Source organism: Abramis brama, assembly GCF_963993115.1.
Source record: "Abramis brama genome assembly, chromosome: 12".
NCBI lineage: Eukaryota > Metazoa > Chordata > Actinopteri > Cypriniformes > Leuciscidae > Abramis > Abramis brama.
In genome coordinates this window covers 20,830,070-20,852,242 of record NC_139974.1, presented here as the reverse complement: position 1 = coordinate 20,852,242, position 22,173 = coordinate 20,830,070, and the positions used below count along the sequence as shown (strand labels likewise).

Sequence of the window (22,173 nt, the reverse complement as noted above, 5' to 3'; positions counted from 1 at the left end):
TCTTGATTATTCTTTTCACTCCTCTATCAGAAATCTTGCGAGGAGCACTGGTCGAGGCAAATTTATGGTGAAATTATTGTCTTTCCACTTCCGTATTATGGCCCCAAAAGTGCTCACTGGACCATTCAGAAGCTCAGAATGGTGCCTATAACCAATGCCATCATTATGTTTTGCAACAATTAGGTTGCGAAGGTCTTGAGACAGCTCTTTGCTTTTACCCATCATGAGATGTGTCTTGTGTGACACCTTGGCAATGAGACCTTTTTGTAGGCCATCATTTGGGACTGAACCAGCTGTTATTAATTTCCACTGACAGGGGGCTGGATTGCTTTTTAATTACTGTAAGTTTTCAGCAGTTGTCTTGGCTTTCCATGCCTTTTTGCGCCTCCCTTTCTTCATGTGTTCAATACTTTTTCCCTGTGTCATTTCACATTATTACACATAACTTAATTTCTGAACTTATTTTTGTTTGTTTCTTTGTATGTATGGCTTACTTGGGTTGTTACCAACATCTGGTGAAAATTTCATGTCAATAGCACCTTTGGAAATATATTTACTAAGAAAAATGACGTGTTCAATACTTATTTCCCCCGCTGTATTGCTTAACACAGTAGAACTAACAGTCATATGATTTGACTCCTCCACTCCCCACACCACCCTTCATGTGCACACGCACTAACCCCCCCACCCCCACAAGTAATCATATTTAAGAGAGCAGGAACAGTAAAGGAAATATTGTTGGAATAGCCCATTAATGTAATAGACCCCTTTTCAGTTGGTAAACATGGTGACGTTTTTTTTGTGGGCGGAGCTTAGGTGGTGGCTTAAGTTTTGTTAGCTTGTTTTTTAATAATGCCTGGAGAAAATCCAATTTTATCTTAATGTGCAAGGTCACTCACTGTCCAGCACCGCGATTGTTATTTGCAAAAGTTAATTTTAACGGACATCCCAGATTGGCTGACCCGTACACACTCAGTCAGTGGATGCAAAATGTGCAATGCTGGTGTTCACTTTTTCAGAAGTTGTAGGGATGCTTTCCATAAAGAATGTGAAACATGTATGTTCGTTATATCATTTTCAATTTTTGAATATATTTAAAGAAAATTAAAACAGATTTTACACACTTAAAGCATTATCGTATCACATATCGTATAATTTAACAAGTTATCGCATTTCACATTTTTCTTCAATATCAAGCAGCCCTCCTATGTTATCAGAAGACCTCACTATACAGGATTCTCTCTTTTTTATTTTTTTTATTTTGTGTAGGTCCAAGAAGGAGATGTTAAAAATGTGTTACTACATCCTTCACACTGCTAAGTGTCTTAGCACTTTGTATTGCATTATGGGACACACAATTCGACACAGTGTGCTCTGGCTGTACACTTTAGGTAATCCGAGTATTCCACATATACAAATGTACACACCATAAACATACAGTGAAAACAGTATGAGTAGTATGGTTGCATGCTATTACATACAGAACACATCTGTATGTAAACTTTGTTGTAACATATTCATGAAGAAATCTGAATGACAGGCAAGTTGAAGAAAGACAGTAGAAGACCAATAAAGCTCTTATGAGAAGACATCTTACAAGAAGTGGTCTTGTTGGGTGTGTGTTCTAGCCAAGAAGCTATTTTTGTGGAAAGCCAAGTGATTTTAGAATGTGAGGGTCCACAAAGAACAAGTGACAAGTCAAGTAGCAAGTCAGAATCTGTCATTTGTGTTTTGACACTATCTGCCTGTCTCAAGTTAGTGCTAAATTGCCAAAATGAGAATTTCCTCCATTTTTGGATTCTCAGCCAAGATGTTGAGACATTCAGCGTTCCAATGCCTTTTCACTAAATTAATTCACAGGTCACCACACTTGAATCTAACAATTATATGTGCCGCTTGTATACCCGCTGTACTTTGTTCACGCAAATTTATAAGAAGTGAATAGAACATAAAAATGCATGAACTACAAAAATTCATAAATGGTTAGGGATATTTTCTGATATATTTCTCATGTTTTCTGATGTTACTTTTCAGAACTCTGGGGTCTGTCAAATTAAAGTTATAAATGGCCAATGGCCTATTTTCATGAATAACCATACTATACCATAAACTCAACCAAGCAACTACAAATATAGACCTACTCTACGTCCAATAAAGGCTGACAGACAGATGTTTAGACAGCTAGGGAAAAAATTAAGCAACAGACTTGCAGAAGAGTGTAAAGATTATATGGTCTCAGTCACTATACATACTATCAGGGCTGTTAGAGACTGTGGGAGCCCCTTGGTCTGTTCACGTTCACAAGGACCCCTAAAGCGTGTGGTGATGTGAGGTTGACTACACATAGGCTACTGTACGTCAGCTTAAAAGTTTGGACGCACTTTTTGATGATCATCTTATAAATCGGTTTCTGCTTAAATGCTTGAAATTAGCTTTAAAGACAAACAATTGTTCCTACATATAGCATGTATTCTGATCAACAGTCTATGATTAATGCTAATTGCATTAAGGCATTTTCACAGTTACGTAGTAATGTAAAATCTATTAAAAGTGCCTATTGAAACCGAACACCCCTGGGCCCTTCATAGAGTGACATACGCACTGGGACCGCAGGTCACCAGGGACACAGTACAAAAAGCTGTGAGGGGGTATTATATTCCTAAAATCAGAACAGGCCACTGATTCACAAAAGTCAACTTCTCAAACCCTTAAGAGATAGACTTAACCCCTTATACAATGCAATTAAATCTTCAAAGGTTTGAAGTTAAAATGGTAAAATTACATGAAATGCACTTCATTAAAAAAAACTTCAGTGTCATCTTGCCAGCTGCAGTTTTGCCCAGGCTTTTAAATGGATTCACCGATCCACATGGCACACAGCTGACCTGAAATAACCCTCCAGCTGCAAAGAAATTCTCATCTACGGAGAGTCAAGAGGACCACTAATAGTCTCCATATTTCAACATCCCTTTTTCTTTCGCATGTCTGTAAAAACACATTATCATAAATCACTTATTTCATTACACACAGAAAAGTGATAACCTGTTCACTGCATCACTGTTCTGACATACACCTCATTAATTGATTGCATTCATTACAGTAGATTTGAGTATTTTGTATGTTCATAATGGAACACTATAGCATACTGCTTTCTGAATACTGTCCAGTATATAGGCTAATGTATTTCGTATACTTTTTGTGTAATGCATACATATTTTTATGTATTTTACAGTGTATGGAAAAAAGGGTACAGTACGCAATGGTAAACATTTCCATCTGTACTGCAGTACTGTAGTCACATTCTCAATATGTTGTGTATTCTGCAACCAGCATTCAGTTAACTTTTTTTTTTTTTTGCATTTAATTTTTTTTTTTTTGTGTGTGTGTGCATATTAAAATTGTGTAACAACGTCAACATTTTTAGCAGTGATAGCAAATAAGAAGTCAATTACCAGATGTTACAAATCACTTCCAGTTTAGTAGTCATACTGAAATTCAAATTGCTTTGTGGAATACATTATTATTCTGTGCAGCCTGCTGTTGTAATGCTCTATACTGCACATTTTTAAAAATGCAATAGGTCACCTGGGTATTCCATGTGTACAGAACTTGCACACAGTATGGTGCATGCTACAGAAAAGCGTAGCAAGATAGTATTCCATTCCAAACAAAGTCTTTGATGAAAAAGTACAGACAGATATAACAAAATGCACAAACATTGGCAACAATTTTGTTAGCTACAATCAATCAAACCATACAGACCATAAATATGTTGAAATAATGCAGATCTGTAAGTGGGTCAAATCGTTGGGCTCTGCCTGTGAGCCAACCAAATAACAGTTGGCCAACACCTTTGAGAGCAAAAAACGGTCGGATGTCATACAAGTTTATTATTACGTCTGACTAAAGTTTGCAAAATGGTACACGCATGCACGTATGCATGATTGTATACGCGCAACCATAACTTTAGCAGCAACAACAACAACAGCAACAACAATAACAAAAGAGCACTGTTCACTACATAAAGCATATTGTTTTAATGACATTACAGATCACATTCATAATAATGTAAAAAAGAAAGCATTTCGCTTTGGGTTAAATGTAGGCTACGGTGATGCATTTTCAATACCTTCACGACTCTTAATTGTTTTGCCGAAAGACGCTAAAAGTGCAGCAAAACCACATCCGCTTGCAAAAACATGTAAAATATGAAACGCGCGCTATGTCATGTCGTGTAATTTAGAAACACAGCTGCTATATGTCTGAGCGGGAGCGAGAGCGAGTTGCACTTGGCTCTCGATGTTTAACACGGATACATTTTACAGCAAAGTAATGCCGTTTCACTTCACACAGCGACACAGACGTAAAACATGGGAAATAATGACTCACCTCGAAGCTGCAGAACAGTATGGGTGTATGTCCTTTATTAGATATCCCTGTAATATCAATGTTTGTTCCTGTGATCGGACAGACGTGGCCTGAAATGACCCAGCATAGCAGATCAACTCCAACATGGACCCGGAGACACACAGAGAAACGTGCAGCTCTCTCATCTGATCGCTATGGGGAATCAGAGAGCGTTTGACGTCTGGCCAAAGATGGTTTAACCCTTTACAGTGGCCTAAAAACTATGCAGACCAGTATGATCTTTTGCACTGTGACTTTTGTTTTATTGCCACTGTTCCCCTCAATTCTCATTACAGTAATGTGAATAAATAAAATTATTTAAATGTATCTGTACATCATGGCAGTGTTTATTGTAGGCCTACTGTGTTTTATTTGATTAAAACTAATTATGGTTTTCTTTTACTATAAGAATAATGAGATGATTATAATGAAATGTGCTTCATGCTGTGTGAAATAGGGTGGTGTGGTCAGTCAAAGCCCTCAAAAGTTGATTGATGAGCGATCCATTAACTGTCAACAATCCAGACACTAAACCTAAACACTAAACTGAATTTAAGTGTTCTTACTGTATTAATTACTTTGCTGTCTGGATAATGAACAAGCACATTATCTCAGAATAAATTTAGGATGATGTCATGATGACCTGTCAGGGTTTATTCTGTAACAACGACTGTACATTCTCTTACATACAGCTTTTTACATTGGCCACTGACTATAGCTATATTCTCAAGGAATTCTGTGCAGTACAATAATATACATTTAATGAAATAAATAATTTGCCATTTATCATAAGCAAATAAGTGACAATGGTATTACTTCAATTGAATCACTAGGTGCTTTTTGTCTAGTTTTTAAAACATTATCATAAGGATCAAAGACATTCTACAATTCATGTCTGTCACTCAAATTGTTAAGATGAAAAAATTTAAGTAAATATGTAATGAAAAAACTGCATTAAATTATATATATATATATATATATATATATATATATATATATATACACACACACACACACACATATATATACATATACATATACATATATATATATATATATATATATATATATATATATATATATATATATATATATATATAAATGCAGACTCAGACTTTTGGATCTTATTGTCTCAGTGCCATACATTTCATGATATGTCATAAAAAGTTGTGAAAATGTATTTAATGCATGACTTTAACTCTAAATCCACTTTTAGTGTATTTTCATTTGTTTTCTTATTTGTATTCACAATTTGCATTTAAATTGGTGTATTATTTGGTATTCTGTATCAATACTGATGTGCATTATACACTATTGGTATTCCTACTAAAAATAAAAATGCTAGAAATAAAAATGAACTCATTATGATTGGTTTCAAATTCTCTTATTAAAAGTATAGCCTTTGAATAAATGAATCAGGCTTAAATACAAAGAATATTCCCTTCCAAAAGAAAAGATTAAACAAAACTGTTTCTCAAAGCAGCTGGATATGAGGCCTTTGAACTTTGGACCTCCACTTTCACATGAAATCACATAATAGTTAGATAAACTATTATCTAACATAACATTACCATAACAAGAAATAGCTATAGCTTTCAACACAAAATATCTGCATTACTTAAAATGGTCAATGTTAGCCTTAATGGCATAATTTTGCCATAATCTATGTCATTAATATTAATTTAATAGTAAAAACTATTTTTAATTACTAACTCATTTTAATTACCAAAAACATGAATTGTCTGACATTTTGAGAACATGATTTACCACTATTACACTGTACACCCCAATGTTGTCATTAATAAAGAAATCAAGTTATCATAACTTAACATACTCATAATAGCAAGTTTTTGCATCAAAAAATAAACAGTTGTGTTTAATGTACTCATTTGGCAGCAAAAATCTTTTGGATTAAGATTTTAAGTGTTATGAACTATAATTTCAAGTTATTTAAATGATTCGCTATGTCTCTGTTTAATATGATTGGTCGTGCCTGAAATTCTGCCTTTACAACACGCTGAAGGCAGTAATTTTTTTTGTTCATCGTGAATTTGCTGATGCAGGCCAGAGGCACTGACTCTGCATAAAAACTAGTAATTTCGGGGTTAAATCAGAGCCGGGCCGTCCATCACGTATGGACATTTCAGGCCTCGCATTTGGATCTGAATCACACGAGAATTTCAATTCCTGACGCCTGTAAATGGAATATTTTTTGAATCGACTACTGTCTCGAGTCTGTTCTCCCCCTCCAGTGTTGCCAGATTGGGCGGTTTTGCATGTGATTGTGCGGGTAAAAATTGGTTTGGGCGGGTGGACAAAATTTGGGCGGGTTTGGGATCAGTTTGGCGGTTTTCAAAAAAATGATAGGCTAATTATTTAACACAACCCCAGTGTGCATGTACTCCATCCAATCAGTCATTGTAATATAACTAAACACACCCACTGCATACTCGGCTGTGTTGGTGATGTTGACAGTTGACGGCTAGACCCCAACGTCACGAGTCACAACTCACGAGCCAATCGAGTGATAGCAGCAGCTGCGTCAGGACTCAGTGGGAAATACAAATTAAAAAGATGTCGAAGTGGGCAAAATATAAAAAAACGTACCGAAAGGAGTGGGAGAGTGATTCGGACCTAAAGCCATGGATAACGCAATCTAAATCGGATGATAGCAAAGCTCACTGCAAATTCTGCAACACCGACATAAGGGCTCACTTTAAGGATTTGAAGGACCACGCCGAAACCAAGAAGCACAAGATGCGGTGCCTGCCCACAATTAAGGCTTTCACAGTGAGTAAAGCTAGTTTAAGTAACTCGGCGGCCATTTGTGATGACCAGAAGCACCGTGAACTGCGGATAGCAACATACGTTGCTTGCCACACATCAGTTAATGCCGTGGATGACTTATCGGACATACTGAAGGATGAGATCGGAGCATTCCAGATGCACAGAACCAAATGTCAACTGTCATTAAGTCAGTTCTTGCGCCATATTTTAGAGAACAACTTCGACAGGACATTGGTGACTCGCCTTACTCTCTTTACTTGGACGAAACAACCGACATTACCGTAAACAAGTTACTTTGCATATGTGTAAAATATCGTTCCGTGTATACGCTGCTCAAACAGAAACAGCCTAACTTACAACTAATCAAATGTGTGTGCCATTCCCTGGACATTGTAGCTCACAAGGCAATGCAGCAGCTCCCTAGAAATATTGACTACATGATCAGAGAGAATTACAACTGGTTTGCACATTCATCTAAGCGTCAGAATGACTACCGAACTCTTTATGAGACAGTTAACAGTGGAGGATGTCCTTTGAAAATGCTTTCTCCAAGTTCCACCCGCTGGTTAGTGACAGCAGATTGCATTGACAGAATCCTTGATCAAGAAGATGCACTTACTTTACATTTCAGTGTAGCAGCAAGCTCTGAACACTGCTATGCAGCGCAGCTTCTGAGTGAAATGTACAAAGACAAGACCAACAGCATTTACCTGCATTTTCTCCGTCCTTTACTGCTGGAAATCAAAGCTGTCAACAAGTGTTTTCAGTTAGAGACCGCTGATAGCCTTGTAGTTTTCCGGGACCTCAACCGGCTGTACATGTCAACACTGAGACGTATAATCAAGCCGAGCATTTTCCATATGAATAACGAACAACAACTCATGGACTTAGACCTAAAATCTTCCAGTATATACCTCTCACCTAAAGATGCTGACCTGGGGACCACATTCAGTCAGAAGTTGGAGGCGAGCACTCTGTCACCTGAGAAAAAGCAGGTGGTCTTAACACGATGTGTAGACCTCTTAAAATAACTCCTGGCCCAGTATCAAATGTGTTTGCCTGCATCCTTGGAGTTGCTGTGGAAGCTGGAACTCCTGTCTTCCGCTTCTGTTGTGTCAAACAAATCATCCTTCCGAGAGCTGCCTAAGGAATTCTTTTCAGGCTCACTAGATTTACTTGAGACTCACTGGAGAAATGTTGCCTCAGCAGGGTTCTCACCTAATTTAACCATTGATGCATTTTGGTTAGAGGTAGACTCTTTTCAAGATGCTGGAGGAAACCACTGCTTTCATGATTGAGCACTAGGTGCAATTAAAATCCTCACTCTCCCCATATCCAATGCTCTGGTTGAAAGAGTATTTTCGCAAGTCACGCTGCTCAAAGATGACACTAGAAATAGAATGGGATTGCTGCTCCTTTCTGGTTTAATGGATGTGCGCTCAGGGCTGGCACGGAATGGATGGACATCGGCTACATTCCGTCCTCCCCAACAGTTGTTGGGGAAGTTTGACGCATCCATGTACTAGACAGCTCAGCCAGACTGTAAATAGTTCTAAAACGTTGCTTTCAGATCAGCTGTGTTCTTCAGCATCCTGTCAAGTTACAACCGACAGCCTGTTACTGTTCTGCATTTAAAGGTAAGATATCTCGCTCTCTCTTTCACACACACATTCACCCGTTTATCAGGAGTAAAATGTAGTAGTACTAATAATAATAATTTAAATATATAATATAATTTAAATACATATATAATTTATTAAATATAATAAAATAAACATTGGGTATTTAAATTATCGCAAAACATTTTAAATCTACACCGTGAAAGTGCATTGTGTGTGCGGTCGAAGAGCACAGATGTGAACTGGTTTTGTCATTAGGTTGTGTTGTGTATCAAATAGCACGATGCTGACAGACAAATCACACGACTCGATCCGTGCAGCTGTTTAACTTGCGTCTGAACTAGAACTGAGCTCGTTCCAAACCATTATTATTGTCACCACAAGGGGGCAGGCTTTAACATAAAAACTATGATACCCACATACAGTGGGTACGGAAAGTATTCATACCCCCGGTAAATATGATCAAAAATGGCTGTAAAAAATAAATCTTTCATTCAAAAAATTTGATCTTTCGTTCAAAAAATTGGCAAAAATCTAACCTTTCATTGAAATAAAAGAATTCAAATTAGGGGGGAAATCACATTATGAAATAAATGTTTTTCTCCAAAACACGTTGGCCACAAATATTCATACCCCTAGAATGTTTTATGAATAAAATATTAAAAAAAGAGCTTTTTGGCAGCAAACACAGATGGGTTTGGTGCACACAAGGATAAAAAGTACCCCATGTGTACAATTTAATATACCACTGGATCTTTAATGTTGTGGGCCTATTTTTCTGCTGGAGGTCCTGGACTTCTTATTCAGATACATGGCATTGTGGATTCTATCAAATATCAACGGATAAAAAAATCCAAACCAGGCGGCTTCTGCTAGAAATCTTATAATGGGCCAAGGTTGGATCTTCCATCAGGACAATGATCCAAAACAAACATCAAAATCAACACAAAAATGTGTTTCGGAGCACAAAAAGCATCTGCCATGAGCGTCCCAGTTCCCTGACCTGATGAGTGGAGTGAACTGAATAGAAGAAGCACAACATGGATCTGAGAATCTGAAGGATCTGGAGAGATTCTGTATGAAGGAATGATTGCTAATCTCTTGTCAGGTGTTCTCCAAACTCATCAGGCATTATAGGAGAAGACTCAGAGCTGTTATCTTGGCAAAAGGAGATTGCAAAAAGGTATTTACTAAAAGGGTATGAATAATTGTGGCCAACGTGTTTTGGAGAAAAACATTTATTTCATAATGTGATTTACCCCCCAATTTGAATTCTTTTACTTCAATGAAAGGTTAGAATTTTGCCAATTTTTTGAACGAAAGATCACATTTTTTGAATAAAAGATTTATTTTTTACAGCCATTTTTGATCATATTTACCAGGGGTATGAATACTTTCCGTACCCACTGTATATTTTACAGGTTGTGTTGTCATTTTGTTATTGTGGTTGACTGTTGCTGTTGGTGTTTGTCGTTTGTAGCTATGGTATAGTAATCGTGGCAGTTAAAATAACTAAATATTGATCAAATATTTTGGGCGGTTTTGTGTGCGTTTGGGCGGGTTTTGGACAGGTTTTGGGCAGGTTTTGGCTGAAAACTACCAGCTCTATCTGGCAACACTGTCCCCCTCCCCCGCAGCCTCGCTGACGCTGACTCCCTGCAGTTCTTGCGCACTAAGAGAGCGTCCGGTATTTTCTGAGGCTGAGAAAACGTAGGCTATGGGAAGTGTGAATTCATAAAACTATTTTAAATAACATGTTTGCCAGAACATAACATCAAAATTTGTTCAAAGCTGTAACAGTTTTTTACCTGTATTTTCTAGCCTGACGTTAGTTTTTCGAGCCTTACCGCTCCTGCTCCATTCAAATCTTGCGCGCTGACAACGTCCGGTATTTTCTGTGAGATTTTGGCTAACTAGGCTACATTAGACGAAGGTAAGTGTGAATTCATAAAATCATTGTAAATAACACGTTTACCATAAAACAACGGCAAAGTTTTCCAATGTCATATGAACCGTATTCTCTAGCCCACTGCCTTCCGTTACTGCGTGCGCTGACATCGTCCTGTGTTTTCAGACATTTATATCAGACGAAGGTAAGTGCAAATTCATAAAACCTTTTTAAATAGAGTATTTACCAATACATAAGATTGGGTGTTGTTGATTTAAATTGAGTGCGTTTACGCAGCAGTTCGCTGCGAGTCTTCAAACTACACGAGCAGCCAGCAGGTAACATTAAGCTAATAAGGAGAAGTAAGCTAATACTACTACTACTACTACTACTAATAATAATAATAATAATAAATTTATCCTACCATGCTACTGTAAAAGTTGCGTCAGCATGAGAGTTATGCTTAACTGTAATAAAAGTATAACTCGATGTCAGCCGCATTCTGAGTCTGACAATGTCATTCGTTTTTATCCAAGGCCATAGCAAGTGTTATTAGCTTGGGGAAATACATCTAGTGAAAGGAAATTTTCAAGTCCATGTCAAACTCTAAATTGTAAGTAATTTGAATTTTTGATTTCATAGTAACACTTTACAATAAGGTTTATTTGTTTATTATTCATATTAACTAACATGAACTGACCATGAGCAAAACATTTCCCAGATAGCACACGTACGTCGGGCCGACGTTGGCCCGATGCACAAAGTTCCATCGGCACGATGTTGCTCAGAGATCGTTTGCTCATCGGCAATATGTCGCCTCGACGTCGGCCTTTGATCGCAAATGATCTCTGGCCGATGTTTGAACGATGCAAAGCTGTAAATCTTTTGGCAGCTCTGCATGGGTTTTATAGGACCTTTATTTATATAGGTCGGACCTTTCGGGCTACTCCTTACATTAGACACCATGCGCTGCTTTCATTGACGCACGCACTTACGAACGCACGCACGCACACACACACACACACACACACACACACACATACAGAGCGGAGATCGCGCTGCAACACTCACTCAGCAGCACATAAACTGTAGTCAACATTGCCCCGAGACTTAAATTGATAAAATAGCTTTGATACTGAACACATGCAACTTTCATCCCTCTTAATGGCCATATTCAAGAAAAAAAGTGGAGTAGTTTTACACTTCCATCTTACCTCGCACTCTTTCAACGTTAAACTGCTGGAATACATGCTCTGCTTCTGTGAACAGTAAACACCGCCTTCTATGATTTGATTGGCTATCTATTTGGATGGGCGCTGTAAGGTAGACCAGCCTAAAATGTAACTTTTAAACCTTTTTGCCATCCTAAAAACAGAGCGGAGCAAGAATTTCCAATATTGAATTTCCAGTTTGGCCATTTCTAACTATTGACATACTATTGTTATTATTGACTTATAATTATATACTGCAAAAAATGCTTTTCTTACTTAGTATTTTTGTGTTGTTTCTAAAGATAAATTATCTGCCAGTGGGGTAAGAAAAATAATCTTGTTTTACAATTGAATCAAGATTATTTTTCATACCCCACTGGCAGATAATTTAGCTTGTTTTAAGCAAAAATTACTTAAAATATAGCTGCAAGCAGCAATTATCGGGGCCAAGCAGAATCAGATGACAAGACATGCCGACATGTCTGAAAGTGTCAGACCAACTGCAACAATGAGCAATTAAAGACATTTAAAGAGTTTTTTAGGCGAAATGGCTGAAAAATCATAGAAACAATAATTAAAAATATGATTTAATGCATTATCACTTTCAACCAATAGGTGGCGCAGTTACGAAACTGTGTGGTCAGAGTGAAGTGACAATGACACATACAAAGTTTGGTGTCAATATGTCAAGGCATTGCAGAGATAAAGCCTGAATAGTCCTTTTGGCATCATGCCTCAAATTTGCTGCTGCAGTATATGAAAACGGTGTCGTCAATCGACACGAAATCCATAACTTTTAGTCGGCACGGTCTGGAGATGATACGATTCGATTTTGGTGAAAATCGGACAAACGGTCTAGGAGGAGTTCGAAAAAGTATGTTTTGAATGAAAATCAAGATGACGGACAGGAAGTTCGGCCAAATAAGGAAAACGTGGAATCTATGTTCTCGGCTTGACCCAAGGAATCTATTAAGACCAGTGGCATTTCAATAGCCAGATTTCTTCAAAAGTTATTAGCCTTTTTGGATCACACCCAAAGTTATAAGCATTTTGAAAAAAAAAATTCACCACTAGGTGGCGCTGTTTCGAAACTTCTCACGCTCCTTCAGGACATCGTGCTGATGACCCATACCAAGTTTCGTAACAATCCGTTAATGCATCTTAAAATACAGCATTTTAGCACAAAATTCAAAATGGCCGACAGTCAAAATGGCCGATATGGTAAAATTGTATATCAGTCGACTCGGCATGTCGCTCTGAATCTAACGAGACCAATTTTATGATTTTTGGACAAACTGTTCAAAAGTTATAAGCAAAAATAGCCATTTTTCATATTTCCGGACCAGTAGGTGGCGCTGCGCCGAAACGCAGCATGTTGCCTCAGGTCATGCTTGTGAGTACATGTACCGAGTTTGGTCTGAATACGATAAACCGTTGCGGAGATACAGCCTTACGACTGTTTTCGTAAGCGCTACGTAAAATTTGTTCGAGTGTTTATCGAAAACGGTTTGACGAATCAATTTGAATTCCATAACTTTTTGTCAGCCCTGCCGGAAGATGATCTGGTTCAATTTTCATGCAAATCGGACAAACCGTCTAGGACGAGTTCGAAAAAGTAGGTTTTTCGAAAAATTCAAAATGGCGGCCATATTTTTATGACGAAAAATGACGTCATAGGGTGCAATAGAATCGTCATGAGCTCAGGAATCAGAGGAAAAAATAATTTTGTTGATTGGCCTTACGGTTCAAAAGTGATTAGCAAAATAAAAGTGAAACTTTGGACAGGTGGTGGTGCTAGAGGGAATGACTTAGACACACCAAAATTGGTGTATTTAATGTTGGGACTGTCCTCTATCAGAATGTCAAACCAAAACAACTTTCCCGCAATCGGTTCTATGGGCTGCCATAGACTGCCATAGACTCCCATGGCGGAAGAATAATAATAATAAGAACGGGAACAGATACAATAGGTGCCTCCGCACCTTCGGTGCTTGGCCCCTAAATATAGCTGCAAGCAGCCATTACCGGGGCCAAGCAGAATAAGACGACAAGACATGCCAACATGTCTGAAAGTGTCAGACCAACTGCAACAATGAGCAATTAAAGACATTTCAGTCCCACCATTTATAGCATTTTATTTCACAAAACTGTATTGAAGTCAACGGGAATTTCATGTTTTTTCTATTATAGCGCCACCAAGAGGCTCAGTCCCACCATTTTTTGTATGTGTCCTCAGAGTGAGCCCATACATATGTGTGTCGATTTTGGTGAAAATATCTCCATTATCTTCGGAGTTATAGACATTTATATGAAAAAACACGTAAAAAATTACTGACACATGACATTAATTGGAATTTACTACCTCTAGACATCAATATTTTCGCATTTGGGTTGACACATATAGTTAACAAGCTATGATTCCAAACTTCTGACGGTGGTTTCGTCTCGATCGGACAAACGGTTTCGAAGATATCGCCTAAAGGTTTTTAAGTGCTAAATCACAACGCTACACAAACCGTAAGTCGAAACCTAGCATGTTTGGTATCGTTGGACTCGGCAAGGATTCAGGAGTCTAATGAGATGAGTCTCGTGAAAATAAGTCGACCACACCAAAAGTTATAAGCATTTGGAAAAAAATTTTTGCCACTATGTGGCGCTGTTTCGAAACTTCTCAGGCTCCTTCAGGGCATCGTGTTGATTACCCATACCAAGTTTCATAATCCATTCATGCGTTCTTAAAATACAGCATTTTAGCACAAAATTCAAAATGGCCGACAGTCAAAATGGCCGATATGGCAAAATTGGATATCAGTCAACTCTGCATGTTAGCCTGAATCTAACAAGACCAATTTTATGATTTTTGGACAAACTGTTCAGAAGTTATAAGCAAAAATAGCCATTTTTCATATCTCCGGACCAGTAGGTGGCGCTGCGCCGAAACGCAGCACGTAGCCTCAGGTCATGCTTGTGATGACATGTACCAAGTTTGGTCTGATTATGATAAACCGTTGCGGAGATACAGCCTTACGACTGTTTTCGCAAGCGCTACGTAAAATTTGTTCGAGCGTTTATCGAAAACGGTTTGACGAATCAATTTGAATTCCATAACTTTTTGTCAGCACTGCCTGAAGATGATCTGGTTCAATTTTCGTGCAAATCGGACAAACCGTCTAGGACGAGTTTGAAAAAGTAGTTTTTTCGAAAAATTCAACATGGCGGCCATATTTTAATGACAGAAAATGACGTCATAGGGTGTAATCGAATCGGAATGAGCTCCGGAATCAGAGGAAAAAAGAATTTTGTTGATTGGCCAAACGGTTCAAAAGTTATTAGCATAATAAAAGTGAAACTTTGGACAGGTGGTGGCGCTAGAGGGAATGACTTAGACACACCAAAATTGGTGTATATAATGTTGGGACTGTCCTCTATCAGAATGTCAAACCAAAACAACTTTCCCGCAATCGGTTCTATGGGCTGCCATAGACGCCCAGTCGGAAGAAGAAGAATAATAAATATAGCTGCAAGCAGCAATTACCGGGGCCAAGCAGAATAAGACGACAAGACATGCCAACATTGCGGAAAGTGTCAGATCAACTGCAACAATGAGCAATTAAAGACATTTAAAGAGGATTTTAGGCGAAATGCCTGAAAAATCATGTAAAAAGTGATTCAAGATATGATTTAATGGATTGTCACTTTTGAACAAAAGGTGGCGCTGTTACGAAATTGATGTGGTGTGGTCAGAGTAAGGAGACAGTGACACATACAAAGTTTTGTGTCAATATGTCGAGGCATTGCAGATATAAAGCCTGAATAGTCATTTTGGCATCATGCCTCAACTTTGCTGCTGTGCTATACGAAAACGGTTTCATCAATCGACACGAAATCCATAACTTTTTGTCGGCACAGTCTGGAGATGATACGATTCGATTTTGGTGAAAATCGGACAAACGGTCTAGGAGGAGTTCGAAAAAGTAGGTTTTGAATGAAAATCAAGATGGCGGACAGGAAGTTTGGCCAAATAAGGAAAACTTGGTATCTATGTTCTCGGCTTGACCCAAGGAATCTATTAAGACCCGTGGCATTTCAATAGCCAGATTTATTCAAAAGTTATTAGCCTTTTTGGAAATTTTGTTATAACTTTTGACCACTAGGTGGCGCTGTCTTGAAATATTTTGGTTGCCTTCAGGGGATGGTGCTGATGACACAATCTGAGTTTCGTAATATTACACCAATGCATTTGTTTAGTATAGCATTTTATTTCACAATACTGTATTGAAGTCAATGGGAATTTCATAATTTGTTCAATTATAGCGCCACCAAGAGGCTCAGTCCCACAATTTTTTTTACGTGTCCTCAGAGTGAGCCCATACATATGTGTGTCAATTTTGGTGAAAATATCTCAATTCGCTTTGGAGTTATAGACATTTATATGAAAAAACACGAAAAAAATGACTGACACATGACTTTGATTGGAAATTAGTAACCCTAAACATCAATATTTTCGCATTTGGGCATTGGTGTATAGTTATCGACCTATGTTTCCAAACTTCTGACGGTGGTTTCGTCTCGATCGGACTAGCGGTTTCAAAGATATAGCCAAATGTTTTTTAAGCGCTAAATCACAACGCTACACAAACCGTAAGGCGAAACCTAGCATGTTTGGTATCGTAAGACTCTGCAACGATTCAGGAGGCTAAAAAGATGAGTTTCGTGAAAATAAGTCGACCACACCCAAAGTTATAAGCATTTGGAAAAAAAAATTCACCACTAGGTGGCGCTGTTTCGAAACTTCTCAGGCTCATTCAGGGCATTGTGCTGATGACCCATACCACGTTTCGTAACAATCCGTTCATGCGTTCATAAAATACAGAATTTTAGCACAAAATTCAAAATGGCCGACAGCCAAAATGACCGATATGGTCAAATTGGATATCAGTCGACTCGGCATGTTGCCCTGAATCTAACGAGACCAATTTTATGATTTTTGGACAAACTGTTCAGAAGTTATAAGCAAAAATAGCCATTTTTCATATCTCCGGACCAGTAGGTGGCGCTGCGCCGAAACACAGCATGTAGCCTCAGGTCATGCTTGTGAGTACAAGTCCCAAGTTTGGTCTGAATCTGATAAAGCGTTGCGGAGATACAGCCCTACGACTGTTCTTGCAAGCGCTACGTAAAATTTCTTCGAGCGTTTATCGAAAACGGTTTGACGAATCAATTTGAATTCCATAACTTTTTGTCAGCACTGCCTGAAGATGATCTGGTTAAATTTTCGTGCAAATCGGACAAACCGTCTAGGACGAGTTCGAAAAAGTAGCTTTTTCAAAAAATTAAAAATGGCGGCCATATTTTTATGACGGAAAATGACGTCATAGGGTGCAATCGAATCGGCATGAGCTCAGGAATCAGAGGAAAAAATAATTTCGCTGATTGGCCTTACGGTTCAAAAGTTATTAGCAAAATAAAAGTGAAATTTTGGACAGGTGGTGGCGCTAGAGGGAATGACTTAGACACACCAAAATTGGTGTATTTAATGATGGGACTGTCCTCTATCAGAATGTCAAACCATTACAACTTTCCCGCAATCGGTTCTATGGGACACCCAGTCGGAAGAAGGAAGAATAATAATAAGAACGGGAACAGATACAATAGGTGCCTACGCACCTTCGGTGCTTGGCCCCTAAATATAGCTGCAAGCAGCAATTATCGGGGCCAAGCGCAAGCAGACGACAAGACATGCCAACATGTCTGAAAGTGTCAGACCAACTGCAACAATGAGCAATTAAAGACATTTAAAGAGGATTTTAGGCGAAATGGCTGAAAAATCATGTAAAAAGTGATTCAAAATATGATTTAATGGATTGTCACTTTTGACCAAAAGGTGGCGCTGTTACGAAATTGATGTGGTGTGGTCAGAGTAAGGAGACAGTGACACATACAAAGTTTTGTGTCAATATGTCGAGGCATTGCAGATATAAAGCCTGAATAGTCATTTTGGCATCATGCCTCAACTTTGCTGCTGTGCTATCCACGACTTTCCCGAACTCTGACCTTTCCCGTGATCGCTATGGCAACATAGAACAAGCCGGTAATGAACTTCCGGTTTACGTTAGCCTGAAGATACCGCTATCAGAGAGCCTCAACAAGCCCAAACAACTTGCTTGGATAATGAGGAGTAAAGCTTAGATCGGGCCCAAAAAATCAAGCCCGACCCTACCTGAGCCCGTTGTGTCCGAGCCCGGCCCGACACATTAACTGTAATTATGAGCCCGAGCCCAAATTTTTAATACGTGGGCCGTTATAACCAGGGGCGGCGCCAGATAATTTTTTAACGTGTGCTGAGGGGGTGCTATATATATATTATATAAAAATACTTTTAATAAATGAGCAAAAATTGGCCACTTAATATTTAATATTCAATTATTTTAATGATCACAATTAAAGTATTAATTTTATTAAATTGAACAAGCACAACATTCGGCATTCAATCAAATATTATTAAAGATTTATTATTATTAATAATGTTATTTCAACACAATATCTCGTTATTTCGACATCATATGTGTGCCAAGTGTGCGTGCAATAAGCAAGATGTGCATTTGTAAATCCGGTGACACGCGTGCATTGATTTTTATTAATAAACTAGTGTTTTCTGTCAGTGTCTGCTGCAAAGATAAAGTTGACGATCGCCATCTCCGTATGAACGCGCATAATAGCCTAGAGAGAAATGCACATCTTGGATTACATAATCAGAGAGTAGCCTATTTCTTTTCATTTTGAATTGTTTCGTTTAAAGACATTTAAAGCTTTCTTTAGATAGGCTATATTTCTCATGTCTGAGTTTCGGTTAATTTATGACTTTAAAGAAAGGCTTACAAAACAAAACTTAATGAAGAAAATTAAGTTTAATCATGTCTGACCCATTAACAAAATCATGTCTGACCCCACTCTATGTCTCCCGATGCATCCTATCATGGTGTTCACTTTTCATAATCAACATAGATGGAAAAAATGACATTATAATATCTGAACAAATATGAAACTAAATGCTCTTATTTAATGGCTACAACAAATATAGTAGGCCTACATACTCTCTATCTGTACAAATTGCTGCACATTCAAGTTAATTCTCGAATTAATTTTCAAATTATTGAAAACAATAAACATACCACTTAAAAATATATATACAGTTGTACTGCAGTTTTTTCTAAGTAGCGTTACAAAAAACACTCTTTCTGCGTAGAGGGTCCGTTTATGTTGGAAACAGCTCCCATTCATAAAATCCTTCAGTTTTCGCGTGTTGTTTGTGCACCTGACAACGGTACACGTTGAGCCACAAGGAGCCATTGCTTATCTGTCAGCATTACTACTTGTCAGTAATCAGTTTCACCCGTTTGTACCGCAACGCGAGTATCCCCTGTGTGCTAGCTTCATTAACCCTTGTGTTATGTTGCGGGTCAATTTGACCCGTTTAGATTTTATAGTTGCTGGAAATACTGGTTAACCTTTGTTTTTTTTCTTGATATTTTGTGACTTTTTCTCATTTATCATCATGAACATGCATGCAAAGTTTCAACATGCTAGTGTTTTTTGACATATACAAACAAAATTACTGTTCCTTTTGTGATGTTCGCGGGTCAATTTGACCCGCATATTTTAACGCTCTAAGGCAACTGTACGGACCCAAAATAATAACATTTCTTGGTTATACTTTGTTATTTTATTTTTTTACTACCTTATGAAGCTAAAAAATTAGGTTTTCCACACTTATTTCAATACAGAAAAATATTTTGTCAGCCACAGATGGTAAAAATTACCTATCTTTTTTTTTTTCAAGCGACCTGAAATAATATTAAATCTTTTTTTTTTTTCTTGATATTTTGTGACTTTTTTGCATTTATCTTCATGAACATGCATGCAAAGTTTCAACATGCTGGTGTTTGTTTTTTTTTACATATACAAACAAAATTACTATTACGTTTGTGATGTTCACAGGTCAATTTGACCCCCATAGGCTATTCAAAAGCAACTGTACAGACACAACATAAAAACATTTATTTTATGTATCAACTGGGCATCAACTCCAGTTCTAAAGTGTAAGTGTATCTAAAAGTGCTCTGACCCAAAACAAACACACTTGAAAAAGCTAAATCATGGTGTTCAGAGTTAATTGCAAATTACAAATGAAAATCTTTGACAGACGCAGATAGTAAAATAAGCTCTCATTTATATATTCAAGATATCTGAAATATCTTGAGACTTCGACATAGACTGCAGGAAAAGCTCAGATTAATTGATTAATTGTTCAGTTATGATGTTCTAAGCAAAAAAAAAAAAAAAAAAATGTATATTCAAATATATATAAATATAATGTATATTCAAATTTTGTCAAAGCAAAACAGTTTTAAAAAATGGTTAAAAAACATTTTCATTAAATCATATCTTCAGATATATATTTTTTGGAATATTTGACAAATGTTGATATTAAAAGTTTACAGTTTGTACCTGAATCTTTGTTGTTTTTCATAGTGTGATTTTTGAGGAATTGTATTGATTCCAATGCGGGTCAATTTGACCCGGACCATAAGGGGAGTGCACAGAATTCCAACATAACACAAGGGCTGCGTTCCAAACCGCATACTTCCCTACTATTTAGTATGGGAAAAAGAGTAGGCGAGCGAAAAAGTATGTATGAATCCAAAAGAGTAGGCGAGAATTACCTGGGTGACGTACTAATTATCGTGAGATTCGGACTTAAAGAGCATCTTGCAGGTTAGAAGACCCAACAAGTCAATGTATAGAAAAATAATGTAGGAACTAGATTTTCTTTAAAAAAAAATTATAAATGCGCTACAGTGGCTTCTGGAGTCGTTTTTGTGAGAATTTTACTTCCGCATCTGAAAATGGGCGTGACGGGCGTGACGTAGCACGAGGGAGAGCGGTCGATTCAAACAACAGGGAAAAGTGGATCGCAATGACATTTCGGACGCTGAGGAAATTGTTGACGGACCACAGCCATACAATTATGAGCCTGCTAGGCTGCCAAGAGAGCAGGGACAGGCCAGGATTAATGTTAGACAGAACATATTGGAACTTACAATAACAGAAACTAAGCTTTGATCAGGCGTTTGTCATGCTCATTAATATCCGCCCAGACTAACGTTACGTGATATAACTTAGCGGTTTCTCATCGAGAGACAGAGAGATATTTATTCCTGATACATTTTTTGTTCCATAGGTGCTTGTGTGGGAAATGCGAGGCAATGTTTACAGCTGAGGAAAGTCAGTGTTGCAGGGAGGTGGATGCATACTGGGCCTTAGTGGAAAATGCCAAACTTCCATGGTTGCAGTTAGTGTTACTACAGTAAAGACATGGTGAATGTTGCTGATCTGTGGACACTGGATAGTTCGTTCATTCATTGCATGTTCATGTTTATTCCTGGTTTCCACGTCAGCGCTGTTTGATCCGTTAATAACGGAGAAATGTGAATATTTCTCACTAGATCTCGCAGCGATGTTATTACTAATGTGGCGAATTCAAATGCTTTATTTACTGGATCTCGCAGTTACAGTGTTGCTTGATCAGGCTCGCGCTGTACTGGTCCAAACTGATAAACGGTCCACACAAACACAATAACGAGTAGCTCAGTTTCGTTCCGCTTACATTGCGTTTGCCAGTTGATGTTGTGCTCGCGCCTACATCCGGCCGGAGAACCCGAAGATGCGTGCACTGAAGGAACCGCACCAGCTCTGAGTCTCACCCGGTTCTTACTTCGGTATCCCATGTTGAACTCCATCATATCGCCGGGACGATAATCCTCCGATCTGAAGTGAACGCTACACACGACCGCGTTTTCCGAAGCCGACGCGGAAGAGAAATCCCGTCTCTTCACCTGCACAAACCCAGGCACGAAAGATAGCACCGTCCTTTTTCTTGTTAGGAAACCGGTGGACTCGATGTTCTGACAGGCTGGAGTTTTTGCAAGCTCCACAAACACATAAATTTACCATGACGATGATAAATTGAAATACAAAAACTAGTGAAAACACACTGACTCACGACCGCTCTTACTGAATACCAACCTACTCTGCACTGAGCTGCGGCAGAGCACAGCACACATCTCCCTCGTGTGACGTAAAATGACGCGATGTTGAAAAAAAGCGGTTTGTACGAGCAGTCAACTTTATCTAAATTGGTGTCCTTATGTCGTTTTAAAACATTTTAAATCCTGCATTATCTTTTCATATGGTATTTTCA

The 22,173-nt window shown here is 38.1% G+C and overlaps 1 protein-coding gene across 15 annotated transcripts in view; it reads right to left on the bottom strand.

Moving 5' to 3' along the window:
* thrb (thyroid hormone receptor beta) overlaps positions 1-4,581 on the bottom strand; it is a 519,521-nt gene extending 514,940 nt beyond the window's left edge. For 7 of the 15 annotated variants that reach the window (XM_084132022.1, XM_084132025.1, XM_084132023.1 and 4 more), the window contains exon 1: positions 4,390-4,564. The gene's annotated coding sequence lies outside the window, so the exon portion shown is untranslated. Of the gene's footprint in view, positions 1-4,389 lie in introns of all 15 variants that reach the window. The other 8 variants (XM_084132038.1, XM_084132036.1, XM_084132019.1 and 5 more) reach the window with 2 other exon arrangements.
* Between the last annotated feature and the right edge of the window lie 17,592 nt (positions 4,582-22,173).